This window comes from Orcinus orca, chromosome 8 (genome assembly GCF_937001465.1).
Source record: "Orcinus orca chromosome 8, mOrcOrc1.1, whole genome shotgun sequence".
NCBI lineage: Eukaryota > Metazoa > Chordata > Mammalia > Artiodactyla > Delphinidae > Orcinus > Orcinus orca.
This window is the reverse complement of record NC_064566.1, coordinates 30,087,826-30,104,723: the sequence shown is the minus strand read 5'-3', so window position 1 is coordinate 30,104,723 and position 16,898 is coordinate 30,087,826. Positions and strand designations below refer to the sequence as shown.

General features: G+C 42.5%; 1 long non-coding RNA gene across 1 annotated transcript in view; it reads right to left on the bottom strand.

Moving 5' to 3' along the window:
* The window catches only part of LOC125965192 (uncharacterized), a 169,875-nt gene extending 155,696 nt beyond the window's left edge, over positions 1-14,179 (bottom strand). Inside the window, exon 1 of the long non-coding RNA XR_007478786.1 lies at positions 14,096-14,179. This is a non-coding gene — a long non-coding RNA (uncharacterized LOC125965192). The remainder of the gene's footprint in view (positions 1-14,095) is intronic.
* Positions 14,180-16,898: the final 2,719 nt, after the last annotated feature.

Sequence of the window (16,898 nt, the reverse complement as noted above, 5' to 3'; positions counted from 1 at the left end):
CAGCCTCACCTTTTCACCCAAGAGTAGGGAAAGATTTAACTCTCAGTCAACTCCTTACCACTCCTCATTCATTACTTGTTTTCTAGCTTCATTGTCTCCCTTGGTCTATATTGGAAGATCATTCTAGAAAAGACTAAATTCAGTCAGCATATATTGAGTATGTACCATGTGACACATACTAAGCCAGGTCCTAATGGAATAAACTTAAGTTTCTGACAATTCAAAGCAAAGGAAGAGTATGGATCAATAAACATTATAAAACATGAAAGAAACACGTCCAAGATGAAGTATTATATTTTATAACACTACACATCTATATCTCACAACTCCTCCTCAGACCTCTTTCTCTGATAGTTCAAATGCTACCTCAGAATTCTTTCCAAATTTTCCTCAGGAAGTGAACACCAATTAAACTGGAATCTCTTTGTCATCTCTGTGTTACAGGGAAGCTATTCATTTTGGCTTGAGGAAGCAACAAAATTGTCTTGGAAGAGGCTGTATTTGAGAACAGGAGTGAGAAATGAGCAGTATTTTAGTGAGTAGGGACTGCTCATCCTAGGGGAATAAGATGAGCCAATGCATGGAGGCCAGGAGGGTAAAAGAAATTTAGGAATGATGAGTAATCTGGCGTGTGTGTGTGTGTGTGTGTGTGTGTGTGTGTGTGTGTGTGTGTGTGTGTGTGTGTGTTGGTGGGGGATGGGAATTAGTCCTTGGAAAAAAAGACTGGGAAGTTAGGTTGGATTAAACCATAGAGAGACTTGAAAAATCACGTTAAGGCAACTGTACTTTCTTTCGTGAGCCATAAGGCATCATGCTCAGGTGTGTTTTTGAACAACACTTTTGGCAGTAGGGTATGGAAGAGGTGAGAGGGAATGGAGAGACTAGACTGGTTAGCCAAGGAAGATTCACTGTGGAGGGGATATTTGACCTGAGATCTGGATGACCTGAGGGGACCAGCCATACAAAGATCTGGGGAACGAAAGCCCCTGAGATGGGAATCTGCTTCCAGTGCTTCTGGCGCAGAAAGGAACCAGTGTGGCTGGAGGCTTGCCAGTGAAAGGGAGGCGATGTAGATAAGTCAGTAGAAGTTAGAGGGCTCAAGCATTTTAAGCAGGGAGGTAACTTTAAGGCTTTACACTTTGAAAAGATCCCTTTGACTGCTACATGGAGAATAGTTTGGGAAGCACTTAGGAAGCTATTTCAATAGTCCAGGCCTGAGTTGATGGTGGCTTAACCTAACACGGTAGCCAAAGGAATGAAGAGAAGAATACAGATTCAGGTTATATGTTGGAAGTAGAAGGGATTGGAGGTGGTTCAAGATGAAAGATGGCAAATGGGGAGGAAAAGGGAGGAATCAAGAATGATTTATAAGTTTGGGGGTTGAGAAACTGGGTAGCTAAAATGATAGGTAAAGAAGAAAGCATGGGAGGGTATAATTACTATCTCTATATTTTGCTTTTCCTTGGAAGGGTTTAACACTTGGTACCGTGGGAAAGCACTGTGTCACCATCCTTGCTTTACAGTTGGATGCTGTGGTTTACTCAGAGCTCAACAGCTACTGCATCAAAGGGCACAGAAGGACTTGCTCAGAATTCAAGAATGACCTTATCCTCTTCTCAAAAAATGCTAGGGGAGGGTACCTGGTTTTAGTATTTCTGAAGAGCTACTTGGCAAACTGTATCAAGAGTCATAAAAATGTTCACACCCAACTAGCTAAGCAATTCTAATTCTAGGAATAGATCCTAAGGCAATTCTCAGAGAAAAACATAATCGTATGAACATATGTTAATGTCAACATTACTTATAATATGATAACGAATGGAAACAACCTAAATGTCTGACAATAGATGATTGCTTAAAAAAATTGATACATTCATATAAAGTTATATTAGATAACCATTACAAAACTAAGATTTTAGAATAATGAATGATTTGAGAAAAATACAAAAGTGAAGTACAAAACTATAAAACGAGCATTCTGTAAACAACTATATAGTTGGTAAAAGGGAGAAAATGCATTGTCTTAGCAGCTGGTATTAAACTTCTCTGGATTAAACATTTGCAAACATTTGGAAGTTGTGCTTTGATAAATTGCTTGGATGGGTATAAGACCCTCCCCCCACCAGGGTATATTCAATAATAAAGGATAATCCCTAAACTTTCCGGCTTTCTAAAGAAATGCATCCTATTGACCGTAGGTGTTCTGCTTTGCTGAGTATAAGACAAAGAAAATACACCAGTCTGGATGGAATGGTGTCCTTTTGCAAAAGTGAGAGAGGGCAATTAGGAAGTCAGGGTATTTTGTGGTAAAGAGGGAAGGAGAACGAGAAAGTTGGGGGGGGGGCAGCACGGTGAAAAGGGGGCTCTGGCGAGATGTGTAAGTGGTATCGTCAGCTTGTTTGCTGTAGGCTTTTTGTTGTACACCCTCTCTTCCTTGTCCTTTAAGGTATCTTCAGTAAATTAATAATTTTTCACTAATCAGAGGGGACATCTGTTGTTTATATCTGTCCTGAATCTATTTCACCTTCTGCTAACAACACCTTGGTTTTCCTCTGGGGAAACACCCATCCCTCCTAGTCCGTGTGGTTTGGATGTTATTGACTCACCCACTCACTCCCCAAATCCAGGGGTGGGGACATGACCCAGACCAGGCTAATGAGAGCATCCCACATCTTTTTCTCTCCAGGTGATAGATTCAGGCATGGACTTGGGATCCTATGGAATGGAACTGGAGATTTCTCCTCGGGACTCTTGGAAGAGTGGAGTGCTTTCTCTCTCTCCCTGAATTTTGGAAGGGAAAGTGTGAGTTTACAGCCAGAATGGTGAGGATAACAGGTAAATTTTTTGTTGCCCTTCTTGCTACCACGAATAGAGCCAATCTAGAGGAAGACAGAGCTGAGAGACAGACTGAAGCTGGGATACTGCTCTTCCAGAGGCTGGAGTTATCACTGTTTTGGGATTGTGCATGTATATGTGTGTGTTTCTTAAAAATAGTTATGAAATGTTTCAGATTTACCAAAATGTATAGAATTAGTATAATAAGAGCCCGGATACTCATCACCCAACCTCATATATAAAACAGGACCATCATAGTTAAAGCATTCTTTTAACTTCTTCTTGATCACAGCCCTCTCTCACCCTCCTGAACTTGCGGTTGATTTCTTCCAATCCCTCTTTTTCCCTTTTTAGATATACATGTATTCTTGAGCTATGTTTGTGTATATCCTTAAACAATCATATAAACAAATGGTATCATAGTATATGCGTTCATTTGCAACTTGCTTTGTTTCATTCAGCATATTTGTGGAAATTGTCTTATGTTCCAACATACAGTTTTAGTTCACTCATTTTCTCTGCTGCATGCTATTTCACTGGATGGTTACATCATGGTTTATTTATCCCTTCCCCTTCAGACAGACATTTAGGTTGCTACCCTGAAATTTTCTATGATCCAATAAATTCATTTTCCTGCCTAAGCCAGTCTGAGTTGAGTTTTCTGTCACTGGAAAGGGCTCTCACAAATGCACAACAAGCTTTTGTGTAACTTGTTCCTAGCTCAATAAGGGGAAGAGGGAACAGCTGATACCTGGGTTACAATTATGAATCTTGAAAAAAGAACTGGAATGAAATACACAGTAATGCTTGATAGTGAAACTACGGATAATCTTCTAAAATTTGTTTTAAACTTTTCTCTGTTTTACACAACAAATATGTATTTTTATTATAATCAGAAAAAAATCCTATTACAAATAAAGATTAGGAGATAGGCATTGCGAATGCCTAAAAATGACACAAAGTCATTAACAGTGTACAAGGAAGAGACGATTTACAACATGCAGGCCATAGCAGGCAACCTGAAAATACCATTTGGATATTTCTCTAAACTTTTTTTCTCTGTGCCACTTGACTACATGAGGGATGAAAGCCCTTTTTTATCAGAAAGGTCTGGACCTTGGAAATGGGGTTCTCTTTGCTTAGAGGGACTTCCTTTTTTTTTTTTTTTTTTTGCTTGATTGTGTGTTTCTTTGGGATCAGCAGAGGAGGTGACCAGTGGCAAACTGGTGCTCCTTGTTTTTCTGTCTCCTTCAGAGTCTCAGAGTTCCCCTCTCAGAAATGGATAGCTTCTGAGCCCCCAGCTGGAAACCAGCCCTGTGAGTCACCCCACTTAATAGCCCTAAAGCAAGGAAAAAATAACAGCGAAATACTATCAGTCTTTATATAGGATGCCTTGGAAGACGGTGCTGGAATGGAAGAGGCAATGAGAAATCGTTCCCCAAATTAGGGCTAAGGCAGTTCAGATTTAGAATCTGCTAGCAAAAAAGGACCTTAAAAGTGATCTAATCCAGCCCCTTCACTCTACAGATTCAAGCAGCAACTCAAAGAGAATCAAGGTGATTTGTCCAAGGTCACACACTTCGTTGATGGTACGGCTTGGATTTGACTCTATGTGTCTAGATCTTTTTGCTCTATTATCTTAGCTGAAGAACAGCAGTGAGGCTATTGCTTTTGCTATCAGCTGTGCTGAAATCACTAGAATTCACATTAAATTATTCCAGGTTGTCTTCCCTTTTCTGGAGCAGGATACCCTCGTAGGCAGCGAACACATATAAATGTCTCTGTTTGTAACAAGAACAACAGGTGCCAATCTGGACCTGCAGCATCATTGGATTGGGAAGAAGGTAGATGGTGAGAACACCAACTGTGATTTTTAGGACAAGAGTGGGTGGGATTCCATGAAGTGATATTTAGTAACTCTAACATCAAACTCCTTAAAACAAGAAAACAATTATGCACATGAAAATAAAAAAAGTAGACTCTAGAAATTTCAAGTTGTGGGAGCTTTTTTCTCTGATACGTAGCAAAAGGTTAGGCAGACATCAGGGAGTTAGTGAGAAACATTGCTAACGGAGGATAGAAGACATTTACAAGCTGAGTCCCAAGACCAATACATACTTAGTTCATTTCCCAAACTGCTGCATCTTTGGGCAAGGGGCACTGACACTCAAAGTGATAACCTGGGGTCCTGAAAAGTGCTCCATCATCTAAGCTTCTAAGGCTCCATTAGGGTAGCTATGTGTTACTGTTAAGGTAGAAAGGTAAATTTTTATTAAAAGTTTAAACTGTTTTTTAAAAAACAGAAATGTACTTGGGATTTCCCCCAAGATTACCAGACTATCAAATTAACTAGACATCCCATTCCTTTACCTCATCCTTTTAGGTAATTTGTATCCTCCTCTACCCAAAATGGTAGAAGTCAAAATCATGTAAACAGCTGAAAAAAGGGGCAGCTTTAGATGTTATTGCCAATAGATTTAGAAAAATGGATCTGTATAGGTAGAAATTCTCTAATGAGCAAATGCACTCACTATCCTACACCATTTTCTCAGAAGCATAAATGTTCATTTATCCACTTAGGCAAAATTTTACATGAGTCACTGAGAACATAAACTAGGGAGAGAGAATGGCTAGGGCTGTAAAGCAGAAGCAAGGACAAATATTTAAACTACGAAATGGAGATGATTTCTTCAGAAGTGCATTCAAAAGGAACAGGGGGACTATCCAACAGGGAGCAGGTGGCAGGACTCTCAACAGGTCCAGGGAGGCGATAAGTCAGGGGTGATGCCGCAATGAAGGACACTGTTGGGAAGAAGAATGGGTGATTTAGGAGATACTTGAGTCTTAAAAGCATTTTGGTTGAAGTGATATCAAAAGGCTAATCTACACTTTTTAAAAAAGATGTTTGCTGCTTGTTGTAAATAGCTCTAAACTCAGCATCTGTTCAACAAACATTTGTTGAGCACCTGCCAAGTTCTAGGGCCTCAAAGAGATGGCAAATGCATTTCATTTTTAGTGCCAATTCTGAGCAATTAGAACTGGCTGCCTGGGGCATTTGGCTAAAGAGGATTTTAAGGCTAGGTATGGGCTCAGCTGGAAAGAATGCCTTGATCAACTAGTGATGCCTGCCACAGCTATAGCAGTAGGGAGTGGTAGCATGAGTGTCGGAAATGTGATATTGCTGTTCTAATTACCACTGAATAACCAAAGATACAAGAGATCATCTGTCTTCTGATTTGTCTGTCACCAGTGAGAAAAAGATGATTTGGATATAGTCCCTACTCACTGTATTAAAAACAAAAACAAAAAACGAGGAGGAGAGGATTCTTGGTACCAGCAATAGCGTGTATAAGACACAGATACATGTAAAAGCCTGGTGTGTTGGAGATTGATGAGTAAATTAGTGGGGCTGGAGTATATGATGAATGGGGAAAAACAGGAGGAAATGAAACTGCAGAGGTAATTTGAACCCAGGTTATGAAGGACCTTGTAACACTCCATACTAAGTTTAGATGTTTTCTTGTAAGCAGTGGGGATATTTGAAAGTATCTGACCAATTCTGCTTTTGAAAGTTGGTCTCAGAAATATGGAAGGTAAGCTGAAGCTAGAAGAGAAAACTCATAAGACAAAAGCAAGTCACAGAAAATAATATATACTTCATACAAAGGACACATAAAATAATGTGTCCTAGTATTAAAAAAAAATCGATGCAGCCATAAATGTCAAAAGAATGGGCTTATGAATAATGAAATAAAAACTAATATGATTATTTACTATATGTTAGAAATTGTGCAAAATGCTTTTCATGGATGAATTCATTTCAGAAGTATTTACTGAGTAGCTGCTATGGGTCTGGCCCTGTTCTAGGTGCTGAATAAAATGGAGAAAATCTCAGGTTTCACGGAACGTATATCCCAGAGAAAATAGACTGAAAAAAAAAAAAGGATGCATAAATTATCAGGGAATAACACATGCTTTGAAGAAATATGAAGCAAAATAGGGAGGTTATAGTGGGGAAACTATTTTAGAAGGCATTAGAGAAGACAAATCTCTTCAATAAGGTGGACCTGAGAAAAACTGTGTAGATATTCAAGAGGAGACTATTTGAGGCAGAAAAAATGGTAAGGGGAAGGTTTTGAAGCAGAAGTGCACTTGGTGTCTTGGAGAATTAGAAGACCAGTGAGGCTGGACCAGGAGGGAGAGGGAGTAGGAATTAAGATTTGAGAAATGGCAGGGCGCCAGGTCTTATGGGGCCTTGTAGACCATGATAGGGACATGCACAGTCTCATTTACTTTTCAAAACAACCTTAGAAGTGGTCCTATTATTATTCTCATCTTACAGAAGAGGAAAGAGTCAAAGAAGTACTTGTCCCAAGACACGTGGCTAGAAAACAATAGATCTGATTTAAGATATAGTTAGTTTGACCCCAGAGCCTATACTTGAAATCACTGCTTCCCACTGATATCCTTTCTGCACACGAAACCACCCTCTACATCAACTGCCTTAACACTTATTAAATTTTTGCCCATCCTTCATGACTCATCTCCTGAGCCAGCCTTTTGGTGAAGCCTTCTCTGATCACTCCAGCCAGCTGTGTCCCCCACACCTCTGAGGTCTCATAGTACTGAGTAATGACCAGCCATGTACACACTTGTCAGTCAAGGTCTAGTTTAGTGGCCATTTGTAGACATGTTTTAGGACCTCTCCCCCAAATCACCAGTGATTATAACTTCCTGGAAATATTTTTCAGCAAATGTGACATGGGGAAAGAACTTTAGGCTTTGTAATCAGAGCTGAACTTCCAATCTGAATTGTATTATCCTTAATGGTGACTCCATATAAATTGTCACTTAATTTCTCAGAGCCTCATTCTTCTCATCTGAAGTGTTGCTGTAAAGGTAGATGTGGTCTCTTATGCAACTCATTAATTCTCTCTGCCCAGCTGGCTTGCCCTGCAGTGTTCTCCACCTCATTGGTCAGTACCACATTCAGTTGCTCAGGACCAAACCCAGGAAACATTCTTGAGAACTGCCTCTTCCCCCACTTCCACATCGAATCAGTCTCAAAACTACATCAATTATACTTCCTCTATGTTTTTCAAAACCAGCTATTTCTTTCCATCATACTCCAGTATCATTTTTAAGGCACTCTCATCTCTCATGTGACATTTTCTAAGATTCTATTCACTGGTCATCCTCTCTTGCCCACCTCTGACCATCCTGCATGCAACAGTCAGTGATCTTTCTAAAATACAAAGTTGAGCAGGTCATTGATCTTCCAAACCTTCCAGTGGTTTCTGATTGCTCCAATCTTTAAAATACTTTCCAAACCTCTCTTACTTAACCTACGATATGCCTTTTTTCATCTCATGCCACTCTTTCCCTCACTGTTATGGACTGAATGTTTGCATCCCATGCAGTTCATGAGTTGAAACTTACCCCCCAACGTGGTAGTATTTGGAGGTGGGGTCTTTGGGCAGTGAGCTGGTCATGAGGGCAGAGCTCTCATAAATGGGATGAGTGTCCTTGTAAAAAAAAGATTGCACTGGGGCTTCCCTGGTGGTGCAGTGGTTGAGAGTTCGCCTGCCGATGCCGGGGACGCGGGTTCGTGCCCCGGTCTGGGAAGATCCCACATGCCGCGGAGCGGCTGTGCCCGTGGGCCATGGCCGCTGAGCCTGCGCGTCCGGAGCCTGTGCTCCGCAACGGGAGAGGCCACAACAGTGAGAGGCCCGCGTACCGCAAAAAAAAAAAAAAAAGATTGCACTGAGCTCCCTTGAACCTTCCTCCATGTGAGAGCACGGCAAGAAGACAGTCGTCTATGAACCAGTAAGTGGGGTCTCACCAGACACTGACTTTGCCAGCACCTTTATCTTGGACTTCCTGGTCTCCAGAACTGAGAAATAAACTTTTGTTGTTTATTAAGGCACGCAGTCTATGGTACTTTGTTATAGTAGCCTGAACTAACTAAGACCATGATTATGTTTCATGGTCTTCTTTATGTTTCAGTTACACCAACTTTCTCCCTGCTTTTTGAATATCTCGAGGCTTTCACGGGGACAGATGCTGTCCCATCAGCCTGGAAAGCTCCACACCACCCTGTATTCTTCTGGGTATCTCTTACTATCTTTTAGGACTCAGCTGAAGCCATCACTTCCTCAGAGAAACTTCTGCCTTTACAAATCAGACAAGGCTCCTTTATAACCTCTTCCACGGCACTGGCACTGCACTTCTGTCCTAACATCACGTATTAAATCAAATAATCACTGGAACAATTATACACTGATGTGTAGCTTTCCCACTAGACTGTAAACTCAGCAGAGACAGACCTTTGTTTCACTCGTTCATCCTTGTATCTCCAACTTTTACCAGAGGGTCTGGTATATATAAGAGGTTCCTATAAGGTAATTATTCTCAACCAATGAGACCCAGTGCACCCTTCTTATAATAAATATTTTGTAAAACACCTTTTCCTACCCTGGAATAAAATTTATAGACAACATAATTTGCTTATACTCACAGTTACAAAAAATAATTCAGTTGTAATGTGAGACAAGGGATAATTGAAAGGAAATAATAAAATGATATGTATTTCAGAATGTACGAGCTTGAGTCCAAGGATTCCAGACAACATCATGCAAGAGTCAGATACTTACATCTATACATAGAATCTCCAGAAACGTGACACATGTAAGCTGATACGGGTGTTGCTTTTAAATACCATGATTGATGTCACCTTCCATGATGTAATTTTTTTTAAATAGTGAACGACTCTTAGTGGAACTACTTTTAAAAATTACAATTTACTCTTGATTTACTTGGAAATTGATTCCTAAAAAATTCAGTGTATTTTTAAAACCTTGCAAATAAATAAAGTTTGTGTATATGCAAAATGGAGTGATATTTTAGGCTCAGATCCAGCTATGTATCTATGTATCTATCTACATATTTGTGTACATATATGTATACACACACACACACACACACACACACACACACAGGTTTCTTTCTCACCTATATGAATAGTGGGTGGGACATTAGAAAATCACATGGGACATGAAGGGTTTTTCACTGGTCAGGTCTGTCCCACACATTTCAGCATATCTAGTATCCCTGATCCCCATCTAATAAATGCCAGTATTGCTCTCTCTTATCACTGCAACACCAAAACTATCCCCACAATTTCCTAAAACATTACCCTGGGGGCAGGACTGCCTCTCTTAAGAAGTATTGATATATTGGGACTTCCCTGGTGGCACAGTGGATAAGACTCCGTGCTCCCAATGCAGGGGGCCTGGGTTTGATCCCTGGCCAGGGAACTAGATCCCACATGCATGCCACAACTAAGAGTTCGCATGCCACAAGTAAGGAGCCCGCATGTCGTAACTAAGGAGCTGGCGAACCACAACTAAGGAGCTGGTGAGCCACAACTAAGGAGCCCGCCTGCCGCAACTAAGACCTGGTGCAACCAAATAGAAAAAAAAAAAAGAACTATTGATATAAAGCATGATTTCTATATCACCCAATGGTTTACATTTTTTAAAAAAATTTGCAAGTAATAGGAGTGTTGGGCTGCACCCCGCAGGTCTACAAGGCCTACACTTACCCAGTTTTAAGACCAAGGCAAGAGCCCAGAGTCAGCAACAGAGACATCAGTGGTTTAATGGATGGGGGAGCTTACATGTCTGAAGCAAAAGTCCTGGAGCGACACTCCACCGTGTGCAGCAGACAGGGTGGGGGGATGGTAGGCAGGACATGGTGGCAGTTTTCACTCCCAGGAGGAAGGGGAGGTTGCCAGTTATAGGGGGAATTGAAGTCAGGGGGGCTTATTAGTTGCCAGGGAAACCAGCAGAGGGGCACGCCCCTCACTGTCCCTTTGATAAGAACATCACTAGCTGGGGTCTGGGGCAAGTACGCAGGAAGATCAGTTATGTGAGTAGGGTGTAGGTGAAGCAGGCATTGGTTGAGCAGGGGATGTACAGAGAGCAAGAGAACAGCCACCTTGAGTGGACTGACCATACACTCCTCCTCTACATACCCTGCATGACCCTCACAATCTTGGTCCGCCCCTCTTCCTTGATATCCTTGGGGCAGGTATGCAGGGGCACTGCAACCAGATACCACAAATACAATACAGACAGCGGCAGAACCAAGCTGCCTACCGGGTCAATGGAGAGGGAGTCAATAGCAGCAGTGCCCTGCCCAGTTATAAGGAAGGTAAGGCCACCCCCGGTTTTCACAAACCCAGGGCCACCCCCGTGGGGAGGGGAAGACTCCAGCTCTAAAAGAAACATTCTGGTGGCCTAGGCAGGAGTCATAGTACAGGTCTGCCACCTCATGTTATGTTGAGTGTCACTGGGGGTAGACCCATTAGCTCTTTCCAAACAAAAAACAGTTAATCCCAGTAGTTGGACTTTTGTGTCCAAAAGCCAGCCTATTCCATTCCATACAGCATAGCCCATGTCCCTCGGTGCTAGGCCTCCTTTATATTTGCCTAGTTTTCCATGTTGGGGGAAAACTAATCAGATCTCGTGAACAGACTCAGAAGTATGTTAACAGGGAAACACTTTATAGGCTATTCGATCACTTATACCCAGTTGTCCCACAGGCATTGTACATGTGCTTTTAGCAGCAGACTTAAAGCAAGCCGTGTCACACTTCATGAGTAGTTATACTTGGTGACAACTTCACTAGATAATTTTCTTTCCATCCAGAACATCAGGGCAAAAGTATGGCTAACACAATAACTTTCATAAATACAGACCTCAGTTAACAGAACTAGAATTTAACATCCACTAAAACATCGTCTTTTTATCTGTCTGAAATTACCCTCATCTCCACCAAATGCAGGCAAATCAAAACTAATTTGTTGGTAAAACAAGTCTGGTCAATTGACCACATAGGCTCCTTCAAACTGGCTGTGGTGGAACTCCTCAGAAAGCGTCAGACTGAATTCCCAAAAGGCCTCTCAAGGCCAGGAAAGCCATACCAAAGGCCTGCCATAAGGCTTCACCTTGGTGGGTTTCTCTCTTCTAGAGGTCCCCAAAGCATCAAGATTCCTGTGCCTGCCAGGAGACAGTCTTTCCCACTCACCTCATAAGGCTGCTCAGAACCCAAGAGTCTCCAGTTTCTGGAGGGACCAGGCAGAGAGAAAAGAAAACTACTTTAATTCTACCCACAGGGGCAGTTTACCCAATTGCTGTAAGTCATAACTAACTTGAGGGGAAGGGCTTCCCTCTATCTGGAAAACATAGATCAAAACCAATAACATTCCAGACAAAACCCATAAACATTATAATGATATTCACCAGTTCACTCGGTAACCAATCCTCTTGTTAACTTGTTATGAAGCCATCGGTTTTTCCCTTAGGATTCTTTAATTTCTTATCCAGTCCCCCGATATAATCTGAGATTTATTAGAGACCAATACTTGTCAAAACGAAGATTCCTATGAATCTTCTTGAAGATGAAGCATTTTTGCAAAAGCATCAGAGTATATAAATGACAAAAGTCTTAAAAAGGCACCATTAAACACCTCATTACAATGTAATCAATAACTAATACTTTTTTTTTTTTTTTTTGCGGTGCGCGGGCCTCTCACTGTTGTGGCCTCTCCCGTTGCGGAGCACAGGCTCCGGACGCGCAGGCTCAGCGGCCATGGCTCACAGGCCCAGCCGCTCCGCGGCACGTGGGATCCTCCCGGACCGGGGCACGAACCCGTGTCCCCTGCATCGGCAGGCGGACTCTCAACCACGGCGCCACCAGGGAAGCCCGATAACTAATACTTGATTACAATAACTAGAACTATGACTGATTATAATCTTAACCCTTAAAAATCTTGATCTCTGGCAAAAACCAAGAAGCAAGTAATTGTGCACTGTTTGTCATACCAGCATTTCCTGATTGTAAAACTCATGCTTCAGTCTTCCTCTCCTATGTAGGCAAAGGTAGGTAAGCTGAGACCTCCCCAGCAATTAATGTTCCAATATTTTATCCTATTTGAGATGACCCAGAGAGTCAATGAATTCTCTTCATTTAACTTAGTTTAGTTTCAAGTGACCAAAATCTGGAGAGACTATTATAGCTAGCCATTCCCAAAACATAATTATTCCTATAGAGTTTACCCAAAAGCTCTTATCTCATTTACCTTTACTTAAAGTTTCATTGTATCAAGTTATTTTCCTTGCTGACAAGTTTGCAACAGATACAGTAAGGTCTTATTTGATCTCTGGTAGATGTAGGTACAACAGCAGTATTCTATGTAACACTGATGACTCTAAATAAAGACATGTCTATATTAATCAAACCAGCAAGCTTGAGCTAGCTTCAATACCAGATATCGATTCAGTACTGAATGTTTCCCAGATCACGTGAAGCTGAAATTCATTCGGGTCAGACATACATATATCTATATGGACGCAGAGACCTCACAGTTTTCCTGCTAGAGTTAAAAAAGGCTTCTTTTTTTCCCCTTTACCCTTAGAGATCACAGAAGATTAAAGTTCCAGAGAGCCCAGGTAGATCATTTATATCTAAATGGCACAAGAGAAATACCAATTCTTTCTAGAAAGCTAGCTTAACCGATCACAAAAGGCTCACTCTGGTACCATAGCAGAGCCACTGGGGCCGTTGTCCTCCAGATCTCTTGGATGGACCTGTCATCAAGAACAGCCACCATAGGGGTCCCACATACCAGTGGCCAGCCACCCCGCAATTTCCCCCACAACTTTCGGGTTCACCCCTGGAACTTTGGGGCCTCACCTTAGTGTGTGGCCACCCCGGGGAAAGGTTGGGGACCGCTGCATTCAACCCCTGCAGTTTGGGGGATCACACCCAGAACTGGGGGCCCCACATGTTAGCGGGCGGCCCCCGCAACTTTCCATTCCCCATCTTGTGCTTCCCAACGTCTCAGCACTCACGGATGCTTCCTGGGTCTCCTGGCTGGCTCTGCCAGTTGCTGGGCTGCACCCCACAGGCCTACAAGGCCTGCCCTTGCCCAGCTTTAAGATCCAAGAAAGAGGCAGGAGTCAGCAACAGAGACAGCACGGGTCGAACGCAGTGGTCCCCAAGCTTTCTGGCACCAGGGACCGGTTTCGTGGAAGACAGTTTTTCCACAGACCGGGGTGAGGGTGGTATATGACGGTTCAGGCGGTGATGCGAGCTATGGGGAGCGGCAGATGAAGCTTCGCTCGCTCACCTCCGGCTGTGCGGCCGGGTTTCTAGCAGGTTGGGGACCCCTGGTTTAATGGATGGGGGAGCTTACACGTCTGAAGCAAGGTCCTGGAGCAACACCCCACCGTGCGCAGCGGACAGGGTGAGGGGACGGTGAGCAGAACATGGCGGCCATCTTCACTCCCACTCAGGGAGGGGGAGGCTGCCAGTTATAGGACCCATTGATGTCAGATTGGCTCATTAGTTACCAGGGAAACCAGCAGAGGGGCCCACCCCTCACCCGTCCCTTTGATATTAACAATCACCAGCTGGGGCCTGGGGCAGGCATGTAGGAAGGTCAGCAAGTGAGTAGGGTGTAGGTGAAGCAGGCACTGGTTGAGCAGTGGATTTACAGAGAGCAAGAGAGCAGTCATCTTGAGTGGCCTGACCATACGAGGAGTTTTAAACAATCTCGTGAATTAATGGGATATGAAAAGGGAAAATTTTGCTAAGACGGTTGATGTCCACGGTGCTGGCACAATGAATAGACTTCTTTGCTAAGCCTGATGAGGTTCAGGCAGCTGCTGTCTTTACCAGGTGTAACATAGGTAGATATGTTTATTTTCGCACGTTCTGCAAACATGAATTAAGTATCCCCTAGCTGCTTAGACTACAGTTAAGCTGCAGGATCCAAAGGGAAATATAACATAGTCCCCATAAGGCAGTTACCCCAGGAAGGGACAAAGTATTGAAAAAGAAATGGGATGTATTCAGCAGTCTGGCAGTTAGCATAGCTCATAAAAAATGACTTTCCCTTAAAAACCATTTTACGGTGTTGCGCTTTTATTAAAAAATCTTAGTTTTTCTCCTGAGAGAATCATTCTGCTGGAGTAACAAACAGAAACAAAGCAGGGTGGGTGACATCCAAGAAAATGACGTTGGAGCCATAATGTACGTATCCTACACAATAAACACTTGTCACTTCATGTAAACTGGAGAGAGTTGGGTAAGAAACTTGCTATTATGGAAATTGCTCTAACACTTCTCAGTGCTACAGATGTAGCCTCAAAAAAAAAAAAAATCACAACCGTAATGAGATGGAAACAGATTGCTGGATTCAGCAGGAAGGTTGACAGGCAGTGAACATTTCTGTTAAGAAAACATTCCCCCCCCCAAAAAAAAGGAAAACATTCCCACCAAACTCTTTTCACCTCTGGGTTTGATACTGTTTCCCCACTGGGGGATACTGCTAAGGGATACAGTGCCTGAGCGACAGGGGGGCTCTGTCATAGTAGCTGGTAGTTATAAATCCAACGTCTGAAGTCAAGAACCATCATTCACTCATCCACCCCACAAATATTCACTCAACACCTACTATGATCTGCTAAGTTAGAACAATAAAAATGGTAAGGAGAGTTCTGCTCATGGGCATTTATTTCCATGACACAAAATAAATACATAAATAGGTCAATATCTATGTCAATATCTATAGTGATAGGTACTAAGAAAAGAATAAAGCAGAGTGAGGTGATTGAAAGTAGGAACGGGGAGCTATTTGTCCAGGATGGTCAGAGAAGTTTCCCACTGAATTGTCAGGGGCCATTGCTGTCTGAGGTGGTGACCTCGGAACAACAGTATTTACTTAACCAGTGCCCTCACCTCAAAGTGTTTGGACCCAGTGAGGTGGACCTTTTAATGCTGGATCTTTGATTCCTAATAGAATTGGAGAGGATGCAGGAGATCCCTCTGTTTCTTCCTTAACTAAATAGGAGCATCCTAGACTCACAGGAGACAACATAATGTAGTGCAAAAAACTGGGGATTGCAAAATCAAAGACCTGGGTACTAGTTCTGATGTCCCCTGATAATGGGCTGAGCGACCCTAAGCAAGTCCTCCATCCTGCTGGGTTTGCTTGTCTGTGAAATGAAGTCAGACTGTAAATTCCATGAGGGAGGGCCCAATGGCTGAGCTGTTCGTGGCTGTCTCTCCAGCTCCCTGAACACAGTGCCTAGGACTGGTGAGGGCTCATGAATAGCTAATACTGTGCATTTATTATTAGCTGATAGGCAAGATTCCTTCCCATCCCAGCAATATAGCACCTTAGCTCAATCTCTTTAGAACAACAGCAACAACAACAGCGACAACGACGAATCAGTTTTTGACTTTGTTACAACTGGAGCTACTCCACGGCGTCTAGTCACTTCTTTCTGGGTCTCATATCTCCCTGTCCATAATGAAGAACTTTATCTCAGCAATTTATCCTGGCTCTAGAATTGTGGATTTTTAATTAAATTTTACAAATAAAATTGTATTTCAAATACAGTAGGGGGACCCTGTGGTGAATTTTAAAATAATCATGTAGTGGAATTCTTTCCCAAAGCAAAATTTATCATTGTTTGATACTATTCCTCTAGGTTGGGTCTTATTGCATGAAAATGGGCTTTTTTAGAGGGATGTATACCAAAGTTTTAAGACCGTGCTATCCCTAGCTTCCATTGAGTTGTCAGGGTCATTTCTGGGCTGGAGCATAAAATCCCAGGCTCTTAGGGAGAGGTGTGAGCACGGGAACTCGACACTCTACTGGAAGTTGTATTCTGTCCTAGGAATGGACATTTTCTTTCTCTCTTTACTATTGCTTGCTTGCTGGCTTGCTTGCTTCCTCCCTCTCTCCCTCCCTCCCTCCCTCCCTTCCTCCCTCACCCCCTCCGTCCCTCCTTCTTTTCCTCTCTCTCCTTCCTCGCTTACCTCCCTTCTTTCCTTTCGGAAATCTTGGCAACATTAGCAGTAAATAGTTTCTGTGTAGGTAAGACTCAGGAAGTACACCTTTTTCCAGGTATGCAATCAGGAGCAGAGAGCAGTAATTTTGAAAGATCTCTTCCTTAAAAAAAAAAAAAAAGAGAGAGAGAGAGTGTGTG